General features: G+C 45.9%; 2 long non-coding RNA genes across 5 annotated transcripts in view; one reads left to right on the top strand and one right to left on the bottom strand.

The window, feature by feature from the left end:
• The window catches only part of LOC123277659 (uncharacterized), a 60,010-nt gene that overhangs the window by 17,191 nt on the left and 18,864 nt on the right, over window positions 1-23,955 (bottom strand). The window contains exon 4 of one of the 3 annotated variants that reach the window (XR_011494930.1): window positions 1,524-2,561. The exons of 1 other annotated variant lie outside the window; for it this stretch is intronic. This is a non-coding gene — a long non-coding RNA (uncharacterized lncRNA). Of the gene's footprint in view, window positions 1-1,523; window positions 2,562-12,774; window positions 23,300-23,955 lie in introns of those variants that run through there. One more of the 3 variants, XR_011494929.1, reaches the window with a different exon arrangement.
• Window positions 2,554-12,625, top strand: LOC139040410 (uncharacterized). Of its 2 annotated transcripts, none has more exons than XR_011494932.1 (3): window positions 2,554-7,428; window positions 10,524-10,709; window positions 12,270-12,625. It is a non-coding gene; the product is annotated as an uncharacterized lncRNA (long non-coding RNA). The 2 variants fall into 2 exon arrangements; XR_011494933.1 differs by having other exon boundaries at window positions 12,234-12,625.

Raw genomic sequence — 23,955 nt, 5'->3', positions numbered from 1 at the left:
TGTTTATGTTGCTAACTCTTTTTGGAATTTCCTTTCCACCTATCTTCACCTGGCATCAACTTCTCTTGGAAGCTTTCTCTTAACTTTCAGGGTAGGCACCCACTTGGGGCACTCAAGATCTGTGACCATCTCTATCTTATAACCTAACCTACTGCATCCAAAGTATTTGTTCACATCTGTCTTCCCAAATAAACTTTAACATGTTACCCATCTTTGAAACCTCAGCCCTTAGTCCAGGGCCTTATATATAGTAGATGCTTAATAACTTTTCACATGAATGTAAGTTGAATTGGACAGGAATTCAGCTAAATGTTTTTAGCGAGCTAGCAGACGGGGGGTGGGGGGGGCAGGTGAGAAGGTAAGGCTCAGAGATTGTGTGGTGGGGGAGGGTGACTTGGGGGTCCAGAGATGGTGTGGGTGGGAAGGATAGAGGAGAAATGGGAATGTGACGTGAGGGCATTTCATAGGGAAGCTGTGTGTGTGTGCATGTGTGTGCAAGCTCAAGAGAGAGAGGGAAAGATTATAAAGAAAGAATAAATGGAGAGAGGAGTGACGACAAAAAGGGAGGGAGGAGACAATTTGAAAGAAAGGAGTGAGGGAGGGGAAAGATAACACACGTTGGACCTTTCTGTAGTCACAGAAAGCATATAGCTACTGAGAGGAGAAGCAATGGGCAGAACTTACACATTTGGCCTTGCTTAGAACTGGAGCTGGCTTGGGAGATAACCAGGCTCTGTAAACTCTAGAGATTTTGTGTTTCTTTTTTCAAGTTCAGGGTTACTTCTTCCTCCCTTCTGGGCCCTTTTGTATACAGAAGCTTTTACTTCCTTGACAGAATAAAACATCAGCTGTGCTTAAAAGTGTCTTTCCACTCAGGGAACACAGCCTCCCTACTGACTCTGTAAGGTGCTTTCTTTCCCCGGGGAAATCACCCTTGGCTGCAAGTCCGCAGGCCTCTGGAAGGTGTAATTTGCTAAAGAAGTTCAGATAAATACATCGCCCAGAGCAGAGCCGCAGCCAAGGCTGGAAGGAGTCCTTTGTGTTCAGGACTTCGTCTGCTCAAGAGCCCTACTTCTCCCAAGTGGCATCTTCAGGGGCAGAAACAGGAAAATCCCAACAATAGGAGGAATGCAGAGCTTTGCCCAGCATTTGTAGTCGGCACTTGTGTAAAGAGAGAATCTTTTTACGTTGCTATTCAGCAGCTGAGGGGGAGGGAAAGGCCTGCCCTTCTGAACTTGGCTCCGGTTCCTCCCTGATCTGCTCCGCCCAGCTCTAGGCATGAAGGGGGAGCCAGGTGGGCAGGGCCTGGGCCCTAGGGGCAACCGTGGCAGCTTGAGTCAGCTCCCTCCTCTGATGTCCAGTTACTCTAAGGAGAGTGTTTTTGAGGGCCTACTCTGTGCAGGTACTATGCTGGGTACTGGAGTACAAGCACGCGGAGGACTCAGTCCCTGCCCTTGAGAAACCACAGGATGGTGGAGGAGACAGATAATCAGTGCCTTCTGCACAGAGTGGTAAGTGTTTCATGTGAAGGGAACTCAGGATGCTATGGCGCCTGGGAGCAGCACCTGTTCTAGCTTTCATAACAGTTCAACAGAATGTCGCAGGCTGAAGGGACTCAGCGCGGACAGAGGCCCAGAGGAGAGAAACAACATGCTAGGTGTGGGCTGCCGGAAGAGAATGCTGCTGCCCAAGGGTGAGATGTAAGAAAGGGATGGCAGGAGAGGACAGGAATAACTCCTCAGCCACACAGTTTACTTTCTTCTGACCTTTATTTTCACTCTGACCTTTATTTTCACTCTGACCTTTTGGTCAAAAGATACAGGTTTAAGGGGTGGGGGTAGGATGATGAGAGGGAAGAGTTCTTCCCCAGGCTTTGTCCGAGTCCCTGGTCAGCACCACAGCAGGCCTTTTACACAGAGGACGGTGCCCTCCAGAAGCCTGGGGGGGCAGCTGACTGTGTGCCAGAATGTGAGGGATGAAGCCCGGCCCACAGTGGAGGTGAGGACAGAGGGCTGGCCGAGGCCCACAGCTCCACGGAAGGCCTGGCAGGCATTCTCACCTCTTTCTCAACTTCCACCCAATCAAGGGAGTATAAAATTATTTACTTTCCCACCCTCGATTGCTGCTTCCCTCAAACATACTGGTTGTTTTATGTCTTCTGGGTGTAGCAGAATTGGAACACTCTGTCTTGGCAAGTCATGCCTCCTTGGAGAGCGTTCAGAAGGAGCTGCCCTTTCTGGCCCGGAGCAAACCGAACCTCAGGTAGATGCTGTCACATCCTGGTGCTTTCTGGTTCCTGCTGCCCTTGGATGGGGCTGGACTGCAGGAAATTAGTGAGGAATCCGCAGTCTCTGATCCTGGATGGGGCCGGCCACAGTCCTGGTCTAGACTTGACAAAACTGGTCATTTAAGATAGAACTGTCATTTCAGGTTCCTAGTGAAGACAGCACGCAAGATTTCTTCATGCAGGTGTTTAAAAGCACACAGGAACTGCACCACTGGGCATGTTGTTTGTCTCAGTTTGTCTTCCTTCTGGGTGTTATGATAGGTCTTCCCAGGCCCTGGAGAAGGGGACCAGATCCCAGAGAGTGAGCCTGCTCTCCCAGCATTGCAGTAGACCGCTTTTCATTTCCAGTGGGAAAAAGTGTTATCCAAAACTAAGCAGTGGGCAAGCTGTTTTTGCATCTTTGTAGCTCAAATGAAGTCATCAGGGATGACTGTTTAAAATAAGAACTTGAAGTCCCACTTTGACCTTCCCTTCGCACCATGCTTCTGCTCACGGCCCTGAATAGCTGACTCTGTTTCCTGCTTACCTGTTGGTTGGCCCCATCAGACGCTAATGCTGGGGATGTAAGCTGACTATTCCAAATGCAGAAAGAAATGAACACTTACCATTTGCTTCTTAAATGTGCCAGGTCTTTTTTTCTCTCTCTCTTTTGACTGCCGGTCATCATACCTGACATCTTAAGATTGTTTTGTTGCAACTGCCCTTTGGTACAACCAATATGCACTTGATATTGTTATGATCTTGTGAAATGACCTTGCAATCTTTCTCATTTTAAAAACTGGCAACTTATGTAAGATTTTTTCCCCCCGGCTATATAACTCCTCTCTGAACCAGCACACTCTTTTTTCAGCTTTCTGGTTTCTTTGCTAGCAAGATAATAAACTTTGACATGTGCTCGAGATCAGTTTGTTTAAGACATTTAACATTTTGACATCACCCTGCACTCTGGGCACACCTAGTCGCAAAGGTTTTCTCAGCCTCCTCCTTTCCAGTCCCTTCTCCTCCTCCCCAGACGCTTTCCAGTGCATGGAGGACCGGTAAGTCTCTAGCCCCATGCCCCAGGCCCACTCCATCTTTTTTCATTTTTAAGTCTGCTCACTCCTATATGTCTTTCAAGATTCAACTCAAGGCCATCTCTTTCTGCCTTTCCTGATGGACTCTCCCACCCCTCCTCACCCTTCAATGCCTCTCTCCAAACCAGGTTAGGGGCTCCCTTGTGCTCCTATGGTTACCTTGTCTAACACTGGACACCATAAGAAAAATATGACTTTTTTTAAGACTTGCCTAGATTTATAACTTAATTGTAAAGTACATGATAAATATTTCTAGCTAACTTTGATTGGAGTGCTTACTATGCACCCAGTACCATTCCAAGAGCTTTGCACAAATCATCTCATTACAGGTTTACGAGAACCCTGTAGGAGATTCTCCCATTGCCTACCAAACAACCATTCCTTCCTTCATGGCTGGCAGACCCCTAATTTTGTTTGGGTCTCTACTCTTCCACCTAGTAACTCAAGGAAAGCTGTATCCCAACTGGTCTAAACCAATTACTATGATCCCTTTTCTCTTCGAGCGATTCGTTTCAGCATGGACATGTAATAAAACTCTGGCCAATGAGATAGGAAGAGAAGTCTAATGAGTGGAGGAAAGAGGAGGTGTTTCTCAATAGTTTCTGGATGCCAGAAGCTTTGGCAACCATTTTGCAGTTAAGAGAGGAATTAGCCTGAGAACAAGGAGACATAAAGAAAATGTCAGAAGCAAGAAATGGAAGGTAATTGAGTCTTTGATCGTGTCATTGATTACTGAGATAACCAACCCAGGGGTATGAGGACATCTTTTTATGTGAAGGGATATATTTCCCTTATTGTTTAAATTGAATTATTTATAACCCAAAGCATCTTAATCATGCAAAATCCATTAGAACATTCTATTATTATATCCATTTTACGAATGAGATAATTGAAGCTCAAAGAGCGTAAGTGAGTAATTTACCCAAGATTAACTGCTTGTAAAAAGTTAACCTGACCCTGGGAATTTAGACACTGGACAATGCTTACTCTCTGAGAAAAGAGCCCAATCTTATTTGTTTTTTTTTTTTAATCCTCGCTTCTAGCATGTCTGAAATATGATAGGTGTTCAATAAGTACTTTTTAAATATGTGAGTGCTTACATGATCTGAATTTTTATGGCCAGTCTTCCCTCAACATCACTGAACAGGCCAATATTGTGAGTCTTCTGAAAAGGAACAGAAAAATATATTTCATTTGGATCCTGCAACACTACTATTGGGTCCCCTGAAGAATGAAGTATTTAAAATAAGGAAGCAATATAATAATATTACAAACAGATAGGAAAGTAGATGAAAATAATCCCTTAGAACTCTTCCACTCTAACATCATTACCATTTCTGGGGATTGCCTTGCATTCCTTTTTATACACCTACTGGGCAGTTCAGTAGACACATGAAAAGCACTTGATAAAATTTGATATCTATTATTTTTTTTAAATCTTAGCAAACTAGAAAATGAAGAACACTTCTTTAACCTTTTAAAGTGTATCCATCAAAAAATAGCTATAAATATCTAATTTATGTTGGAGATTTCAGTGATCTCCTTTAAATTCAGGATCAAGACCATCACAGCATCACTACTTCTGCTCAACATTATACTGGAAATCAGAGCTAGGGGATTAATCCAAGGAAAATAAATAAAAGTTGAGAAGACAAGGAAGGAAGAAACAAAGCTATTATTATTCACAGGCCATATTATCTACAAAAAAGAAAAAACAGGAGAATCTGTAGAAATACTATTAGCACTAACAAAAAAATGTTCTGCAAAGTTGCTAGATCAATTTGCAAATACAAATTGCCTTCCAATATATCTACAACAATTAGAAAAGGTAATAAAAAATACCATTTTCAATAGCAACAAAGCATGTAAGTTTCCTAGGTATAAAACCCACAAAAAGAATATACAAAACCTTTATGGAAAATATTACTACAGTTTACTGAAAAACATTAAAGAAGACCTGAATAAGTGGAAAATGAGAAGCTTATGCATTGATTTCAATTATCATGAAATTTCCAATCCTCTCCAGATTAAACTATTAATTCAACATGAGGAACAACAAAGAGGGGACCTTGACTTACCAGATATCAATACTTGAAATAAAGCGAAAGTAATTAAGATTTCAAAAGCATGGAGTAGACTCATGCTTCTCAAACTTTCATGCTCATAGGAATCCCCTGGGGATCTTGTTAATCGCAGATCCTATTGAGAAGATCTGGGATGGGGCTTGATATTCTGCATTTCGAACAAGCTACAAGGTAATGCTGATACTGCTGGTCCATGGACCACACTTTGAGAAGCAAGGGAGTAGATAATTAAAAGAACAAAGAACTCGGAAACAAACCCATACATTTATGAAAGCTTGCTCTCTGATAAAGATGGCTTAGCAGATTTGTAGGGAAAGTGGACTAATAAATTGGGTTGACCTACAGTCCTTGTAAGAGGGACATAGGAGCGTCAAAGTAAGGGAGAGAGTTGAAGATTCTATGTAGCTGGCTTTGCAGAAGGAGGAAGCCAAGAAATGTAGGTAGGCTCTAGAACCCAGAAAAGGCAAGGAAACAGGTCCTCCAGCAGAGCCTGCAGGAGGAATGCAGCCCAGCAGACACACTGATTTTAGTCAGTGAAAGCCACTTTGGTCTTCTGATCTCTGGACTATAAGATAATAAATTTATTGTTTTAAGCCACTAAATTTGTGGTAATTTGTTACAGGAGCATTAGGAAACAAATGTACTGTATAACAAAGGGTAATATAAAACAAAGTGAAAAATAAGCCACAGATTGGGAGATTTTTGGAAAAGCATACAGCTGACAAAGAATTAGAGTATGAGACTATAAGGTGAACTAGAGATCAATAAAAGTAAGAGAAATGGCTCAGCAAAAAACAAGCCAAGGATATGTACAGAATTCACAAGAGGAAGGAACCTCAATGGCCAAGAGAAATAAGAAAAGATGTACAACCTCACTAATAATCCTGGAAATGCAGATTGGAAAAACAGTGAGATACCATTTTACACCCATCAACATTTAAAAATTTTGATAATGCCAAGTGTTGATGAGAATGTAGAACAATGGGGACTTTCATTAAATACTGACAGAAGTTGCTACTTTTGCAATGACTTTGGAGAGCGCAATATGGTAATACTTAGTAAACTTGAAGGTATTCAGACTCTGTGACTCAACAATTCCACCTGCGTTTTTCGTTACAGAAACGATCATGTGAGAACTTGGAGAAACTTACAAGACTGCTCATTAAGGCATTTTTGTAATACTAAATGATTGAAAACAACCTAAATGACCTTCAATGGGTAGATGGGTAAATAAATTACAGTATATTTCCACAATGGAATACTACACAGCAATTAAAATGAATGAATCAGCACTTCCTCTCTTACCTAACTATATATGTAATTATGCCTTAGCTGGGTTCCCTATCTCTAATGTCTTCCCCATTTCTGTACAACTGGAAGATCTTTGAAAATCTGATCATGCCTCTATCTTAATTAAAAATTCTCCAGTGGGTTTTTAAATAATAGTTTTATTGAGGTATAATTGATATACAATAAACTGCATATATTTAAAGTGTGCAACTTGGTAAGTTTTTACACATGTATAAACATCACCATGATCAAGGTGGTGAACACATCCGTCACCCCCAAGTGTTTCCTTGTGTCCCTTTCTGGTCTCTCCTCCAGCCCAGCCCATCCCCAAGTAATCATTGATCTGCTTTCTGTCACTATAGATCAGTTTGCATTTTCTAGAGTTTTATGTAAACAGCATTATTTAGTATGTATTCTTTTTTTTTGTCTGGCTTCCTTCACTCTGTATAGTTATTTTGAGATTCACCTATGTTGCTGTGTACTTCATTCCTTTTTATTGCTGAGTAGGATTCCATTGTAAGGATACACCACAATTTCTTTATCCATTCACCTGTTGGTGGACATCTGGGTTGTTTCCAGTTTTTGACTCTTACAAATAAAGCTGCTATGAGCATTTGCATACAAGTCTTTGTGTGGACACGTGCTTTCTTTTCTCTTAGATAAATTCATAGAAGTGGAACGGCTGGATTAGCCGGTAGGTATAGGTTTAACTTTTTAAGAAACTGCCATAGTGGTTGTACCATTTTACATTCCCACCAGCAGGTTTCAGTGCGTTTTAAGAATAAGATCTGGGGATCTTATTCTTGGAATAAGCAATGGAAAAAGGGCCTTGGAAGACGTAATTAGGTTAAGGATCTTGAGGTGAGATCATCCTGGATTTCGAGTTATTGAACTTCAAACATCCTGAAGTCCAATAACATGTTCTTATGAGAGGAAGGTAGAGGGAGACAGGCAGAGACAGAGAAGACAGAGGCAGAGATCAGAGTCACTCTGCCCAAGCCAAGGAAGGCCTGGAGCTCCCAGAAGCTGGAAGAGGCCAAGAAGGATCCTCTCCTAGAGGCTTCAGAGGGAATGTGGCCCCGCCACACCTTGATTTTGGACTTCTGGCCTCTAGCACTGCGAGAATACGTTTTGTTGTTTTAAGCCTCCCAGCTTTTGGTAATTTGTTACGTCAGCTCTAGGAAACTAATACACTCATCATAGACTTTATGCTGGGCACCGAGGATTTGAAGATTAAAGGTGTGGATCCCACTGTCGAGGAGTCTAAAAGCAGGCAAGCAGACTTACAGAGAACAACTGTGTTAAACTGAGATAGCTTCTGCAACTGGGTGTATCTAGTAAGGAGAGCGATTGCAAAAGTCTAACCAAAAAAGGCAGTCCTGTCTTGACCTCTCCTTTCTCCCTCCCCTCTTGTCTTTCCCTGGTTTCTTTTCCACTGTTCCTTATCTCAATTAACAGCATCTTCACTGTGCAAATTGCACAAGCCAGAAATCAAGGAGTCACTCTTATATCTCACCCTCCCATGATCAATCTGCCACCAAAACCCCATTAGCCTCATTTATTTCCTTAATATTTCTAAAAATTTCCACTTCTCTCCACCTCCGTGGCCACCACCGTGCTCCAAGCTCCCATCCCCTCTGGCTTGACAAATTCCTCCTGGCGGGTCCTCCTGCCTCGCTCTGCTTCCCCTGCCCTCTCTTCTCCCCTCTGCAGTGGGAATAAGCTTATCACAAGGACATTTGGTGGCACTGCCCTGCTGATGAAACTCTGCTCTGGCTTTGCACAGCTCTTAGCATAAAAGGGAACTCCTCCAGCTGGTCCAGGGGGCCCTGCTGGTCCAGCCCTGCCCCCTACCTCTCCACGCCGGGTTCTCTGTGCTCCGGCCACCTTGTCTGCCTACAGTCCAGCACACTCTGCCTCTTCCACCAAGGGGCTCTCAGGAACTGTTCTCTCTGCACAGAAGACCTGGAACACTCCTTCATTCGGCTGACTGCTGCTGCCTCAGCATCATCCCTGTGGAAGCCTCCTTCACGTACCGATGAGGTCGCCCTCCTGTCTGCATCTCTGAGAGTCATGGTTACGATTCTGCACTGGGGGCTTCTTCCCCCACTAGCCTGTAAGCTCCTTGGGCACGGGGAACGTGGCCTTTCTTATTCACTGTTGCGTCTCTAACGCACAGCCTGGGGCCTGGTGCACACTAGCTGCTTACTCCCTATTTGTTGACAATGAACAAATTGCACCGTTGTTTATAATAGTGAACAACTGGAGAAAATTTACTGAGAACAAGTTAAATCACCATGTATGGATGTGATGCAATACCATGGAAGTCTTCGAAACAATGCGGTGGAGCTGTGTTTACCGACATGGAAAGTTGGCTGGGATAGACTTTGAGTAAAAAACAACAAAAAAAGCAAGTTGCAGAACAATTGGTAGGGGAAACCATTGGTTTTTGTTTTGTTTTGTTTTTTAAGTCATTGTTTTAAAATCAAAAGCAGTATATCCAGGATAGGTTCAGTGGGGCGTGAGCGAAGGTGTGGAAGGACGATGTCAAATGGTTCACAAGGCTTAGTGCTGGCTGCTGGGCCGGGAGAGTGAGAGAGGCAACTTAAGTACGTTTTGTAAAGAATTTATAAAATTTTGCATTGTTTGAAATTTTTATTTTTACAAGTACGTATCATTTTTGTAAGTTAAGCATGTTTTTAAACAGTGAAAGGAAGACAGGAAGCCTCCCAAGGAGGAGAGCCCATTCACGAACACCCACAGCACGCTCCTTCTCTGCCCTCAAGCCCCGTTACGACCCCATCCACCTGCCTTGGACTTGTGTCCTTGTCCTCTCCCCTGCGTCCCTGCCCTCTCCACGTGCCCCTGCCTTCATCCCTGTGCCCCTGCCCTCTCCCCTGCACCCCTGCCCTCTCCCCTGCACCCCTGCCCTCTCCCCTGCACCCCTGCCCTCTCCCCTGTGTCCCTGCCCTCTCCCCTGCACCCCTGCACTCTCCCCTGCACCCCTGCCCTCTCCCCTGTGTCCCTGCCCTCTCCCCTGCACCCCTGCCCTCTCCCCTGTGTCCCTGCCCTCTCCCCTGCACCCCTGCACTCTCCCCTGTGTCCCTGCACTCTCCCCTGTGTCCCTGCCCTCTCCCCTGCACCCCTGCACCCCTGCCCTCTTCCCTGTGCCCCTGCCCTCTCCCTGTGACCCTGCCTTCATCCCTGTGTCCCTGCCCTCTCCCCTGCGCCCCTGCCCTCTCCCCTGCACCCCTGCACTCTCCCCTGCGCCCCTGCCCTCTCCCCTGCGCCCCTGCCCTCTCCCCTGTGACCCTGCCCTCTCCCCTGTGCCCCTGCCCTCTCCCCTGTGACCCTGCCTTCATCCCTGTGCCCCTGCCTTCGCCCCTGCACCCCTGTGCCCTTGCCCTCTCTCCTGCGCCTGTATCTTCTCACCTGTGCCCCGACTTTCTCCTCTGCCCCATGCTCTCTCCCCTGTGTCCCTTCTCTCACCTGCACTCCTGTCTTCTCACCTGTGCCCCACCTTCTCACCTGTGTTCTGTCCTCTCACCACCTCCCCAGAGTATGTGGCTTTTTGCAAGTTTCCGGAAGGCGAGGCTGTTGGAGTGTCGTTAACCACACAGCAATTCATGTTAGTGACTTTACCTCCTGACGGGGATGTAAGCTCTCAAAAGGAAAGGGACTAACATATTAAGAATGAAACTCCTAACCCCTCCCAGGCATGTCTATATACTTTAGCCCATTGAATCCTCATGAGAACCTTGTATCGATATTTTTATCTCTATTTCACAGGACACTATGCTCAGAGAGCTTGTCGCTTGCCCAGTATCTCACAGCAAGGACCCAAACGGAGCTCCCGCTGGCTCCCACCTCCCGGCCTCTGCTCCCTGACACTGGGGATCCATGACCCCACACCCTCCCATCTCCTTCCCGGCTCATCTCCTTCCCAGCTCATTTCCTCCGGATGATAAGAGCTGGGTAAATGTTTGCCTGATGATGAAAGTAGTTTATCCTTCAGCCAGCATGTCCACTAACTAGTCTTTGTATTCATTTTCCATTAAAGCTTCTTCTCCCCAAAGCTTAAAATAGGATTGGAAATTTGCTGTGTTTGACCTATTTTCACCCATTAGCATAATTAATCAAACTAGGGAACTGAGAAGCTCCTGGATGAAGATGAAGGAGCCCTGGCAATATCTCAGGGAGGGGAGGCCAGAAGGAACCCTAAGGGCACAGGGTCCCAGGGGCACTGAGGAGACAGGAGAGGGGCTGGAAACAGCTCAGAAGTGGAGGCAGGCAAGAGTCAAGACAAACTGTGTCACGGCAGAGTGGAAAGAGCCCCAGACCTTGTGGAGGAAATTGACCCCAGCTCTGCCACCTACTGGCTGGGAACCTGGGCCAACCAGTTTACCACCTGAGCCTCAGTTTCCTCCTCTGGAAACTGTGAGAGGCTACCAGCCTCAGTAGGGTGATGCCTTTAATTCTAGTGAGAGGATGTGTGTGAATGCTGCTTGTAAAGAATTAAAAGAATAAGGCATTTGCAGTGTTCCGTGGGTACTGACAGTTCCACTCTACTGACGTAACTTTGTCTTCTTTACTTTGGATTCAAAATTCTCAGTCTGAAAGATGGGATGTTATGAAACTGCTTTAAGTGCTTTTGAGGTGGCATCATCTTTACATGCCCCGTCTCCTAAGACCTAGCATGGTGTCTCGCACGTAACTGGCGCTCAGAGAGGTCTACTTGAATGAATGAATTTAGCTCGTAACTGCCCAAGCAGCGGCCCTATGTTATTGCTATCACGCTCCCTGACCCTCTGCCCGCGTGCTAGCCTATCCAGCAGCAGCCACCCAGGGATTATTGTAACAGGTGAGAGCAGCTACTAGGAACGGGGCAAACATGGGAAGGAGAGTCCAGTTGAGGCACAGGACGAAGACGCCCCTGAATCGTCTCCTTGCTGGCCACAAAGAGCTAGAGTTGGTGCAGGAATAAAGTACAAGTGGGGAACTAGGGCAGGATGCAGTGATCTCATGTTAGATGGAAAGGGGTCTTCAAACTATTAGATAAAAGCAAAATTAACAAGCAAAAATAATAATGTATCCCAATCAAATGACTTTATTTTTAAGGAAGATTAGCCCTGGAGCTAACATCTGCTGCCAATCTTCCTCTTTTTTGCTGAGGAAGACTGGCCCTGAGCTAATATCCATGCCCACCTTCCTCTACTTTATATGTGGGACACCTTCCATAGCATGGCTTGCCAAACAGTGCCATGTCCGCACGTGGGATCCGAACTGGCACCGCCGAAGTGGAAAGTGCGAACTTAACCACTGCACCACTGGGCCAGCCTCTCAAATGATTTTTTAAAACACAAGACTCATACATGCACACACACCCAAATTGTACTTTTAGTCACTCTGGTTGGTTATATATCTAAGGAGAGTAAGATGGTGTTTGGTGTTGGGGGCTTAAAATAAAATGTTTCCTTTGTATATATGTTCTTTCTCCAGATCCCAGTGAACATTGTGCTATGTTTCCATCCGTAGGTGGTAATATACATACTCTTCCTTTCCAACTGCAACTCTCCATTGCTTTTGGCAGCAAAAGCTCTGCTCAGGGTCAAGATGAGAGAGTGACTGGTACTAGCCAAAGAAAATTGAGATGTATTCTTACAGCGCATTGAATGATGGCCCCCCAAATATATGTCTGCATCCTGATCCCCAGAATCTGTGCATGTTACTTGATCTGGAAAAAGGGTCTTTGCAGACATAATTCAATTAAGAATCTTGAGATGACATCTCCCTGGATTATCCAGTGGGCTTTAAATTAGATGACCTGTGTCCTTATTATTAAAAGGGCAGAGAGAGGTTTGAAACAGACAGAAGAGAAGAAGATGCTGAGAGGAGAAGGCGGTGTGAAGACAGAGGCAGAGATTGGACTGATGTGGTTACAAACCAAGGAGTGTCGGCAGCCACTAGAAAGGAAGAGAGAGTCGTGGAGTGGATTCTCTCCCAGAGCCTCGGAAGGAAGTGTGGCCCCACTGACAGCACGATTGTGGACTTCTGCCTCCAGAACTTGAGAGAGTACATTTGTATTGTTTTAACTCATCCAGTTGGTGGTAATTTGTTACAGCAGCCCTATGAAAGTAATAGAATTCTGAAATGCTATCTGCTCACAAATTTCAACGTGAAAGATATAAACACCCAAACCTCAGTCCAGATTCCAATGGTGAGAAGCCCCCATGGAAGCCTCGACAGCCCCTTTGGACTCAGCAGTCCCGCGGAGTATTTCCCCAGGGTTTCCTGACGCCCCTGCCTCCTCCCTCAGAGCTTTGACCCTGCCACTCTATTGCGGGTCCTGTGTAACCTTCCCCAGAAATGCACTTGGCTGAGCCCCACACCGCAGCTCTTAGGATGTTTAGGACTATTTTTCACCTACCCAAGTTCCAGGGTTCTAGGGCGTAGGAAAGTATTAAAATGTGCCTGAAAACCTTATAACAAGGATCTGTCAATTCTGGGTCTGGGAGTGTAGGCCTGTCTTTGCAGCACCAGGCTTGTACCACAGTGTGGTCAACATTAAGGACTAGATACTGCGTGCTGAGTGGTTAAATCTAGCATATATTCCTACCAGACTTGCCCGGGCGAACAGGGAACAGGAGGAAGTTGTATTCTCATTTCCTCCACATCTCCTTCAAAAGCTTCCACACCCCTAAGCCCTCAGGGCTTCTGTGCTGGTCCGATCTTCTCTCTGCAGGGCCCATTCTGCTCCTCCTCTCCCCCTACCCACAAAATGAACCTGTCCCAGGCCTGTTGGTCCAGGCCTTTCTCCAATGTTAAGGGACAATTATCATTAGTGCATTAATGAGGTCAGCTCAGGAGTTTGACAAATTTCTCATGATGGAAACCAGATGGAGGAAGGTGGGTTGCGCGGTGTACCCGTGGGCGGATTCATAGTTGGCTGAAGGCATTCACTCTGAAAAAAATCCCTGGCCTTCTGAAGCCAGGTTTCTTGCCCTTGGGCCAATCCTAGTCAACATTTTAATCAATGATTTGAATAAAGTCAAAGAGGAAAGCTTATCTAATTTGCAAATGACCAAACTCTGAGCAATGTAGAAAACATATTTGTGCACATGCTCAGTATTTTTAAAAATACAAAATGATGAACCACGATGAATAAATCAGAATCAATGTAACTTCTTTCACTTGGTTTCAAGAATAAGCCACAAAAGCAAAATATAGGTTAATAGCACTTCATGAGAGAGAAGAATTAGTGGTTTTAGTTTATTTTAAGCTCAATATGAGTCAACAGTCTGAGAAGAACTAAAAAAAAGAGAGAGACATAAATTTAGGTTTCATGTCTACAATGTCCGGATCCAGATCAAGGGTGGTCATCATTGTGGTAGGTTTTGCGCTGGCAAACATGGCTGCAGTTCTGACTGTGGTTCTGGATATCATGGCTGAAGAGGGATATTGGCTCATTGGCGAGTACCCACAGAGACAAGTCAGGTTGGTAAAGAGTTTAACAGCTTTGTCACCTGAGCAAAGTTGCTCAGAGTCCAGAGAAGAAAAGACTCAGGGACACATGTTATCTCTCTTCACATATCTGAACAGCCATCCACTTAGAAGGTTGGGAGTGTGGATGGGGGTCAGGTTGAAATCCTGTATATCGTCAGAGAACAAAAGGAAAACAAAGAAAAGTCTAAAGGGGACAGATTTGGTTTTATTTCTAAGACTCAATGACGTACAGCAATAGGGTGGTTGCCTTGTGAGGAGGTGACACTCCCATCCTTGGAAATATTCAAGCAAAACTATCATTACCCTGGTCACCAGGGTGAGCTAGACTAGACTCACTGGCTGGTTGAGTTCCTCTTCCATCTTTACCACTAAGTGTATGTCCCCTTAGATGTCACATGGTTGGTCAAAAGGATAACTCTTCCAGACAAAAGATGACCATTCTTGGTTAGAATCTGAAGTGGCATTGTCCCTGGTTAGAATCTCTAAGTAAGCTCTCAAAGTCCATTTGAATGAATCTCTTGGGTGTTATATTACTTGTATACAGTATGTTATTAGGATTATTTTGATTTCAGGTAAAAGATACTAAATCAGCTTAAAAAAAAAAGAAGGGGGGAGTTTTTTTATGTCACAAACATCTTTTGTTCATGTAATTCTGGAGGACAGAAGTGGAGCTGGTCTCAGACATCAGTCAGAGCCTCCCTCTCCATCTCTGAACTCTGCTTCCTCCATTCAGAACCCAGGGCTGCAAAGAGCTCTAGGCTGACTTCACCCCAGCCGGTAACCCAGGGAGAACGGAGAGATACAAGCTCTTCCTAGGGAAGAGCTCTGATGGCTCAACCTGGGTCACGTGTTCACTCTTTGGATGAATCACTGTGACCAAAAAATTAGAGACTATGATTGGCCAGGCCTGGGTCACTTTCTCACTATTTGGGCCCGGGAGAGGGGACTGTGATTAGCAGCCAGAATCACATGGATAGATAACGGAAGGAAGTTGCCAGGCAGATAAAACACAGCCATCCATTACTAGGCTTACCAGTTGACTTTTGCACGCCTGATCTCGTTTGCTTCGCACTACATGTAACCCTATGAGGAATGTAGAGCACATATTATCTTTCTCCACCATATGATGCTGCTTCACCTTACAGAGGCAGTTGGTTGCACATTAGAAAAAATTCATTGAATTTCTTAAAGAACATTGTCATAAGAAGGATAGATTCACTGAGCATCCTTTATTGTTATCTGATAGTCCATGCACATTGCCAGCTCAAGTTATTTCAATTGAACTCCTGACAGTAGAAAAGTTCTTTCTGAATTTTCGGATAGCAGGTCCCTGGGGAGTAACCTAACATCATACAAAAAGTGAATCAGTAGCAAAGCCATCACTGGACTCCCAGGGACCTGCCCTCTGAAGCACAGGTCCTCCTTCTCTTCCCCAAACTCTTCCCTGGCTCCTTCTCTTTCGGGAAAATCAGAGACACCTTTAGGAAAATTAGACAGGTTTTGCTTAAAGCAGAACTACAACTGACGACAGGTCATTTACTTATTCATGCATTCATTTTATTTATTTCTTGGTTTATCCATGCATCCATTCATTCCCACACAAAAAAATTGTATTGAGCACCTGTACTCTGATTAGCAATTAGGCAAGGCAATTTTAATACAGAGATCCTGAAATAGAATAGCTTAAGAAAAATAGGTTATTTGTCTTTCACCTAAGTGTTTGGGGTGAGCTGTCCAGGTAAGAGGGAGCTTTCCTAGGGACACAAGTTCCTTCCCTCTTGTTGCTCTGCCACCCCCAGGGTGCAATTCTTGTCTGCTACATCTGCTCCCCAGCCCACGGGAAGGGGAAAGCACAAAATGGACCAGCTACTCACTCGTTAGGAATGTAAAGTGGAATTTCACCTCACTTCTGCTCTTACCCATTTGACAGAAGCCTCATAGGGCCATGCCTAGCTGCAAAGGAATCTGGGAAATGTCACTCTAGCTAGGCAGCCACGTACTCAGCCAAGACTTATGAAAAGGACAAAGGGGAGAAGGGGTAGTTGGGACTACATCTGCCACAATCTGCTCTACATAACGCAGTGTGCTAGGTAAGACAAAAATTGCATGGCCCCACTCTCAGATTGCTTATACTACCAGGAAAGAAAAGCCTTGTTTCCTAGCAGCAGTACAAGGCTATATGGAAGAAGGGTCAGGGGAGTCGGGCAAAGACCTTGACAAGCTCAGAGGAGAGACATGGATGACTTGAACTTGAGATGATCAGAATCGGCTCCTGAAGGAGGTGGCATAGCAGCTGGTTGGCCTGGGCTTCAAAGATGGCTATGATCCTGAAAATGGAAATGGGTGAGGACAGCAAGCAGAGCAGAGAGCAGTTGTAGCTGTAAACCAAAGGGCAGGTTTTCTTGTCGATGAGGGCTTCTTCAGTTACCCCTCCCTGACCGCACTGCACACTTGCCCACCCATTTCATTTCTGTGCCCATCTGCATTAGCACCTGGGAGTCACCAGTGTCCTCCTCTGTCCTGGAAGACACAAAGCCGTGCAAATCCGGGATATTTCTCTAACTGTGGCTGGGCAGCTCTGACCTGAGTCATCTTCCAGCCTTCAGAGCGAGAGACGCTGCAAGGCCTAAGGATCAGGCTGTGAGTCAGAGTCGGCAGATCTGGAGCCTAATAACTTATTAATTATAAACATTTTCGGAGCTTTGCAGTTTACAGAGCATGCTGACCTGTAGAATTTTATCTGATTCTCCTCTCAGTGCGGCGGGGCTGGCAAAAGTAAGACATCAGCTAGGAAAATGATTTGAAAAATCACGAGAACTGCAGAAGGGAAAACATCATTATAGCAACACTGAAATCTTATGATTTCAAATTCCATTGATTCAGAATTTGTGGTAATTTGCACAAGGGTCTAGGCTGAAAATTATCTTTATGCTCACTGTAACCAAAAGGATTTGCTAAGCAAATGAACAGTGTGGCCAAGATTGCTGAGTGACATTTATAACCTATGGAAGACAATCCTTTTCAGTGACCATTGTGGCACCGTTGCAAGAGTATTGGACTTCAATTAATTTTGAACAATGCTCTTTTCATTAAAATAGGTCTGGCGGGACTTCTACAAGGCAATAAAACTTGTTTAGCCATTTGTTTGAGCTTCCGAATATTCTAAAGAGTAAGAAAATTGCTAAGCAAATTAGTTTGGGGCCTCAGAGAGAGAATTTAAGTGTTTAAGAAAAGACAGGACAACCATTTGGCCAGGATGTTGAAGAGGAGATCCTGGCACCGGTTTGCAGTTTGGATGAATTTTGGCAGTGAAAACTCTGTCTTTTCCTTTCCCCTGAATCCTCCATAAAAGCTCCGTCAGTCACGCAGATGCATGCAGAGCAATTCTGGTTGAAGGGAGGGTGTGTCCTCTGGATTTCTCACCTCTACCCCCACTCCTCTCACAGCACCTTTGACCATGTGCAGAAGAACTCGATAACTTGGTGATGTTTAAAATCTCTGAATTCTCTGTCTATAAGCTTATGGAGAACCACAAGCAATAGCCAACATGTATTCAGAGCTTATTCCGTGGCAGGCCTGTGCCAAATTGTGGCTTTTACAGATGAGGAAACCAAGGTTTTGAGAGCTTGAGAAACTGGTCCACGGTCACACTAACAGCACGTAGTGGAGCTGGGCCTTGGGCCCAGTCTCACAGATATAAAGTACGTGCTTCTGCAATCATCCTCCTTAGGGATCACATCTTAGTATCAACATCCCCCTCTCTGTTTAGTGGGGCACGATTTAGTGGTCTTACTTTGTGCCTTTTTAAGAATTTATGTCCTAACAAAACTCAAAGGTTAAGGACTTGTCTTCCAACTATATCCCTTGAAGCTTTAATAAGCAAGCTTGGTGATGCGTCCATGTCCCCAGGGGCCTGGAGCTTGGTGGAGAAGTGGACATCGCTGAGGAACTCAAGAAGAGGAACTAAGTAAATAGAAACCGCAATGTGTAAATATGCACTGTGTTTCCAAGTGGATGCTTATTTCCTAGGAGTGTGGTGGGGACCCAGAAAAGGCATTTGGGATGAACATAGAGCCAATGTAGCAATTCATGGAGCTTGAATTTGGTTATTTTATCTGACGGTTATTCATTCATCAGTCATTTACTGAGCCCCATTCTATACCAGGCACTGGGCTAAATGTTGGGGATAAAGAAAAAAGATGAGGCCCTGAGCCAGCTCTGATGGCCTCGTGGGTAAAGTTCAGCACTCACTGCTTCAGCAGCCCAGGTCTGCTTCGAGGTCGCAGAAACACACCACCCACCTGTCAGTTGCCATGCTGTAGTGGCAGCTCACATGGAAGAACTAGAAGGACTTACACCTAGGATGCACAGCTATGTACTGGGGCTTTGGGGAGGGGAAAAAAAGAAGAAGATTGGCAACAGATGTTGGCTCAGGGCAAATCTTTCCCTAAAAAAAAATAATAATAATGAGGCCCCTTACCTCTCAAGGGAAATGACTTGTTAAAAAAATAACAATATTCAAAAAACAATCATAACAACAGTATGGGCAGTGAGCAGTGGGAACGGAGCGCCGTGGGTAGACTGCACTCCCTGCAGGGCTCCCCAGGGTGCATCTCTGAAGTGTTGCCCTGCAGTAGCAAAGGCAAAGTGATCCCTCTTCCGTAAGGTAGGGGTCAAAAAAGACTTCATAAGTAATACTTTCACAAATCCTCACGATGAGGCTGAGGTCCTCTTACAGACAAAGTTTGGCCGAAGGCCGGGGCCCAAGTGAGAGGTCACCAGCCTCCCTCCGCAGCCTCGGGCCTCCAGGGCTGTTGGCTCTTGCTGCAGGCATTTAGAGAACAGGCCATGATTGATTGGAGGATTCTGAGGCTGTTCTCTCACCTCAGATAGCCTCTTACTTTCGCAGAGGGAGGCTGCATTCTATTTGTGATCCAACTCCTGGCTGAAGCCTCCAGTATTCTGTCTACTTTATGGGCCCCTGCCCACCTGGGGCACTGCCTTCTCATTCCAGGAGTCTCTGTTATTTTGACAGGAGAGAAGCTGATGTACAAGAAAAATAGGGATGGTCGGCCCCCAGCCAACCCCAGGTAGGATGTAGGGAGTGGGTGATGGGCCCGTGGAGAGATGAATATCTGAGAGGGGGATTTGCATTTTCTGGTTGTTTACGGATTACCAGCCTGTCACTAGCTGTACCACTGCATAGACTCTTTTCAAGACCCAAGAGGTCAGTGTCTTTCCCCCCGAGACCTCTAAATTCTTTGAGTTTCAAGAAACAGGATCTCGCTCAGTTTGCTTCAAGTAAGGGCCATATTTCCATGGGTGTGCCTGGCTATAAGGACAACTGGACTCTCGTGGAACCCAGGGACAGTGGCATACTTGGCTCCACCAAGGGCAGAAAAGGAACAAGAGCCAGAACCGGAGGACCCCAGGGCAGCAATAGTCTACCTTCTCTCTATATCTTGGCCCCAGGGGCTCTTTCGTTCCATGTCACTATGGAGACTGCACTCACCTCCTCCCAGTGTCACTGCTGGAACATCTGTAACTCTGCCCTGCCCCACAACCTCTGCTGCATCAGGACCCCTGCGGCCTCCCGTGGCCTTGCTTGTAGCCTACTTTCTGTGGATTTTCTTCAGTTTCTCTTTCTGTCCCCAACCCACCAGCCCTCTCTTTATAACTTCCAGTTCAAATTCCTGCTTTTCTAGAGCTTTCTTGCAATAGTACTTGCCCACCGCTAGTTCAGGCAGCCATAGCCAGGTGGCTGGAGTCTTATGGTATCACAGTTGCTTCTGATGAAGGAATGTCCCTCAGTAGAGAGCTTTGGGCTGGTTCCATCACCCTCACCTCCTCCACCTGCCCCTCACCTCCCTGAGAAGGGAGCCACAGGCATTGATGGCATTAGGTGGCTTGTCTTGCCACTGCTTTCAGGACACAGACTCTGAGTAGGAGGGGCTGAAAGATCATCTAGTCCAAAGTCCCGATGAGGCTTAGGTTCCTTGTACGACAGCCTGGTCCAAGGCAACGTCCAGCCTCTTTTTAAATACCCCCTGTGATAAGGCGCCCATGCTTCCTACAGCAGTCTAGGCTGCCTGTGGTCCACTCTGACTGCAAGTGAAATTCTCCTTCTGCTGAGTTTGAGTCTGCCTTGGCCTGTATCCTGCCAAGGATGGACTCATTGGTCCTATCCTATCCTTCCAGGCCTTAATGGGCAAGTTTAATCGCTTTTAAATTTTATGCCCTCTTAGATAATAGAAGATGGTTTTCTAGCATTTTCCCTTGAAGAACTCAATTTCCTCATGTTCTTACAAGCACGCCTCATGTGTTTTATTTTGAGTTATCTTAACACTCTATCATTCTCCCTGGAATGTGGTCCCGTTTGCCAGTGTCCCTTTTAAGACCTGGCCCCAGAAGAGAAGCAGTTCTCTGAGTGCAAGCTGACAGGTTCCCAGCCAAGTGTGGCCAGGCCTGCTCCTATTCCAAATTTCTGATTAAAGTTATTCCTCTTACACTTTAGTCCAACCAGGGGTTCCATGGTCCCCAGTGATCCTGCTGGGTAGCATATTGTCATCAGCAATACTTCTGTTTTTAGGATGTGCATATTGTTAAAACTGAATCAACCACAGACCAACAGGGACAACCTGTGGTCTGACACACACATGTGTCAGAGTTATTGGCTTGTTCCAGTCTAGAGGCGCAGTGGCCAAGAGGGAGGAGGGAAATGTCCTCCATAAGGTATGTGTTCTGGCAGAAGGACTCGGAGAGGACTGGACTGCCGGGGAGAAGGCACCTGGTTTGGACGGTTTACTTTCTGAGGTGGGATCAGGGGAAGTGGAGGGATGAAGTGCTGCCATGAGGCGAGGGCAGCTTAGCATTTCGGTATCTTCAGTACTAAATGAGTTTAGCAAACCAGGTCTGGGGTGCCATTGGTAGGAAAGTCGTGTCGCTCATTTTATAGTCACTGCATGGCCTTGGGAGAAACAAGGTCTCCTTTCAACTTTGCAGCCACTTTTACCTGTGTCCTCTCAGCCTGATTAACTATAGGACTCCTTTTTTCTTTTTCAGTCTGAGCTGGTTTTCACTCTTGCAATCCCAGATGGCTGCTCATCTTTTCGGCATCAGTGTGGATTCAAGGGGCTTTAGGAGGCAGTGGGGCTGAGTATACTCCCACATTCCGTCATGTGTTTACAAGGTGGCTGCAGACGAGTTGTCCAGATAGACCACACAGCCCCGATGATGGTCTTACACCGACCCTCTTCTTTTTACTGCTACCATCATTCTTATTCTGGCCCCCACTTGGACTGTGGCCACAATCTCCAGTGCCTCTAGACCTCTCATCTGAGCCCCAGACCCCTTCATCCATCTACCTGCCAGATAGGCCCCCTGGGAAGTCCAGGAAGCCCCTCAGATTCAACACAGCCACACTCAACTCTCTTGTTTCCACCATCCTCCCACGATCACTTGCTCCTGCCTTACAGTTGCTGTTGGCTGCACTGCACCTCCAGCCAGCCAGTCTCTCGAGCCAGACAACCAGGCATCTTCCTCACCCAAGACACCTCCCTCACCTGCATGCCCAGCTGGTCACCGTAGCTTGTCAGTTCTTCCTCCTAAAGATCTTTCAAACCTGCTTCTCCTCTCCCTCTCTTAGGTCCTTTGATCCTGTGCTTGGATTGGTGCAAAAGTCTCCTAACCTATCTCCCCCTCCAGTCTCTTCTCCCTCTGATCCACTGAGTGCTCTGCAGCCAGAGGGAAATTTTAAACATGTGAATCTGACCCCCGCCCCCAATATCCTCTAATAGCTTCTCATAACCTAGTGTGATGTCCGAAATATCTTACACAGCACATAAGGCTTTTCGTCTCACGGGGCCTGTTTTCCCAACCTGTTTTCTCCCACATTTTCCCTTGCACCATATGATCCAGCCACAGAAAACTGCCGGCAGCAACCCGGACTGGCTGCCCTTCATCCTCTCATGTCTTTGGACAGGCTGTTTCCACTGTCTGATATGTCAGAATTATTAACAACAAGAATACTAACTGTTACCATTTACTGGTCACTTCCCATAGGTCAGGCACTCTGCTAATGAATTTACGTGCATCATCCTAACTCTGTAAAATAGCTACGATCATCATCTCTGTTTTACAGATGAAAAAACTGTGGCTTGAAAAAGGTTAAGAGACTCACCCAAGGTCAAAAGCTAATAAGTGACAGAGCCAGGATGTGAATCCAGGTTTCCAATGAGACAGATTTGACTGCATCACCTCCTGTGTATGTGATAAATTCCAGTGGTAAACCCAATTCCACGTCCCTTTATCCTGGACCCTTCCCTGACCTCTCCTTCATAAGCAGTTAGTTAATTCCCGCCTTCCTGCCACTGTGTCTTGTACATAATTGTATTATATCAACCATTTCCCTGCTTTCCTGGGCCTGTGAGGTCTATCTACACACACATCACAGCCCTCCTTGTCTGAGCAGCCATGTTCCATACCATGGTCCCTGCCCACAACCCAGGCTCTGGCTGAGTGAACACAGAACGGACACAGAACCCCAAAGGGCCAGTCCACAGGCTTGGAATACAGCTGTGATGTATATGTTTACCTGCCTAAATTGACAGCTCCTGGAAATCTGTGCTGGCCATGGAAGTGCTCCACTCAGATCTCCTTCAAAAGAACCTGCTGCGGGAAATGCAATTGGCCGACAGCCTCCAGCTGCTGCCTTTTGGATCCACCATGACATTCACATTTCTCCCAGCCTACCCTCAGCCAGCAAGCATCCCAGGGGGGCGCTGGAGTCGGCCAGTCCCTGACTTACGTGGGACTCCTCCGACAGGCCATGCAGGCTTCGGAGGTTCTTTCTGGACCTGGAGGAGACTTTCTCCAAACTGCCCTGCAGGCTGATATTCTTCCTTCCTGCTCTCCTTTCACATGAGTCAGACCTGCCTCACCTCGTTTGTGTGAAGGCTCTCCCCATCCACTCCTGCTTCTTCCTCCTTTATCTTTCATAGGCATTTTCCCCAGTAAATTTCTTGCACATCAAATTCTGTTTTGGTGTCTGCTTCTCGGAGGATCTAAAATGACATAGAGGAAGAAATCATCTTTATACACCTGACACGTAGCAAGTGCCCAATAGATGTTTGCTGAATGAAGGAAGAAATGAGCCACCTCTCTGACTGTTAGAATTTCTCCAGGATCTGCTTCTATACCACTTCTAGCTCAGTCTTCCTAGAACATGAAGATTCGTGCATGTCACTGCCTTTCCTCCCCACAGGCAAAGTAATAGCACATGGAAGATACAATGTTTTTGTTTTTTCAAATGGGGTAATGTATCATAGTGATATTAATGATGTGGGGTGCAATTTCTCTAATTGCATTATGAGTTTTTAAAAAAGGAGAAATTCAAAATGGCAGGATGAGTTTTGATCATTGAGTAATGGAAATGAGTTTGAAAGTGTTTTTAGAAAAGGAGAACTTTACTGGAGAAAAAGTGCCTCTGTTCCTCCCACCCCGCCGCGATCCCTCTGGGAGTCCTATGTGCCTGGCTGGCACACCTGCTTGTTTCCCTCATTGTTCTCCCCCAGAAGAACTCAGAACCCTCGCCTATCCTTGAGCACCTGCTTCCCCATCATTAATCTTTAATTCAGGATCAGTGTCTTCCATAGTTGCCCACTTCCTCTGGGTGGTTTCAGGGCTGCCACAGGGCTCAGCTCCAAGGAGGCCCCATATT

The sequence above is a fragment of the Equus asinus genome, chromosome 16 (genome assembly GCF_041296235.1).
Source record: "Equus asinus isolate D_3611 breed Donkey chromosome 16, EquAss-T2T_v2, whole genome shotgun sequence".
In the NCBI taxonomy this organism is placed as follows: Eukaryota; Metazoa; Chordata; class Mammalia; order Perissodactyla; family Equidae; genus Equus; species Equus asinus.
The sequence above is the reverse complement of the archived record's forward strand: the minus strand, read 5'-3'. Positions and strand labels throughout refer to the sequence as shown.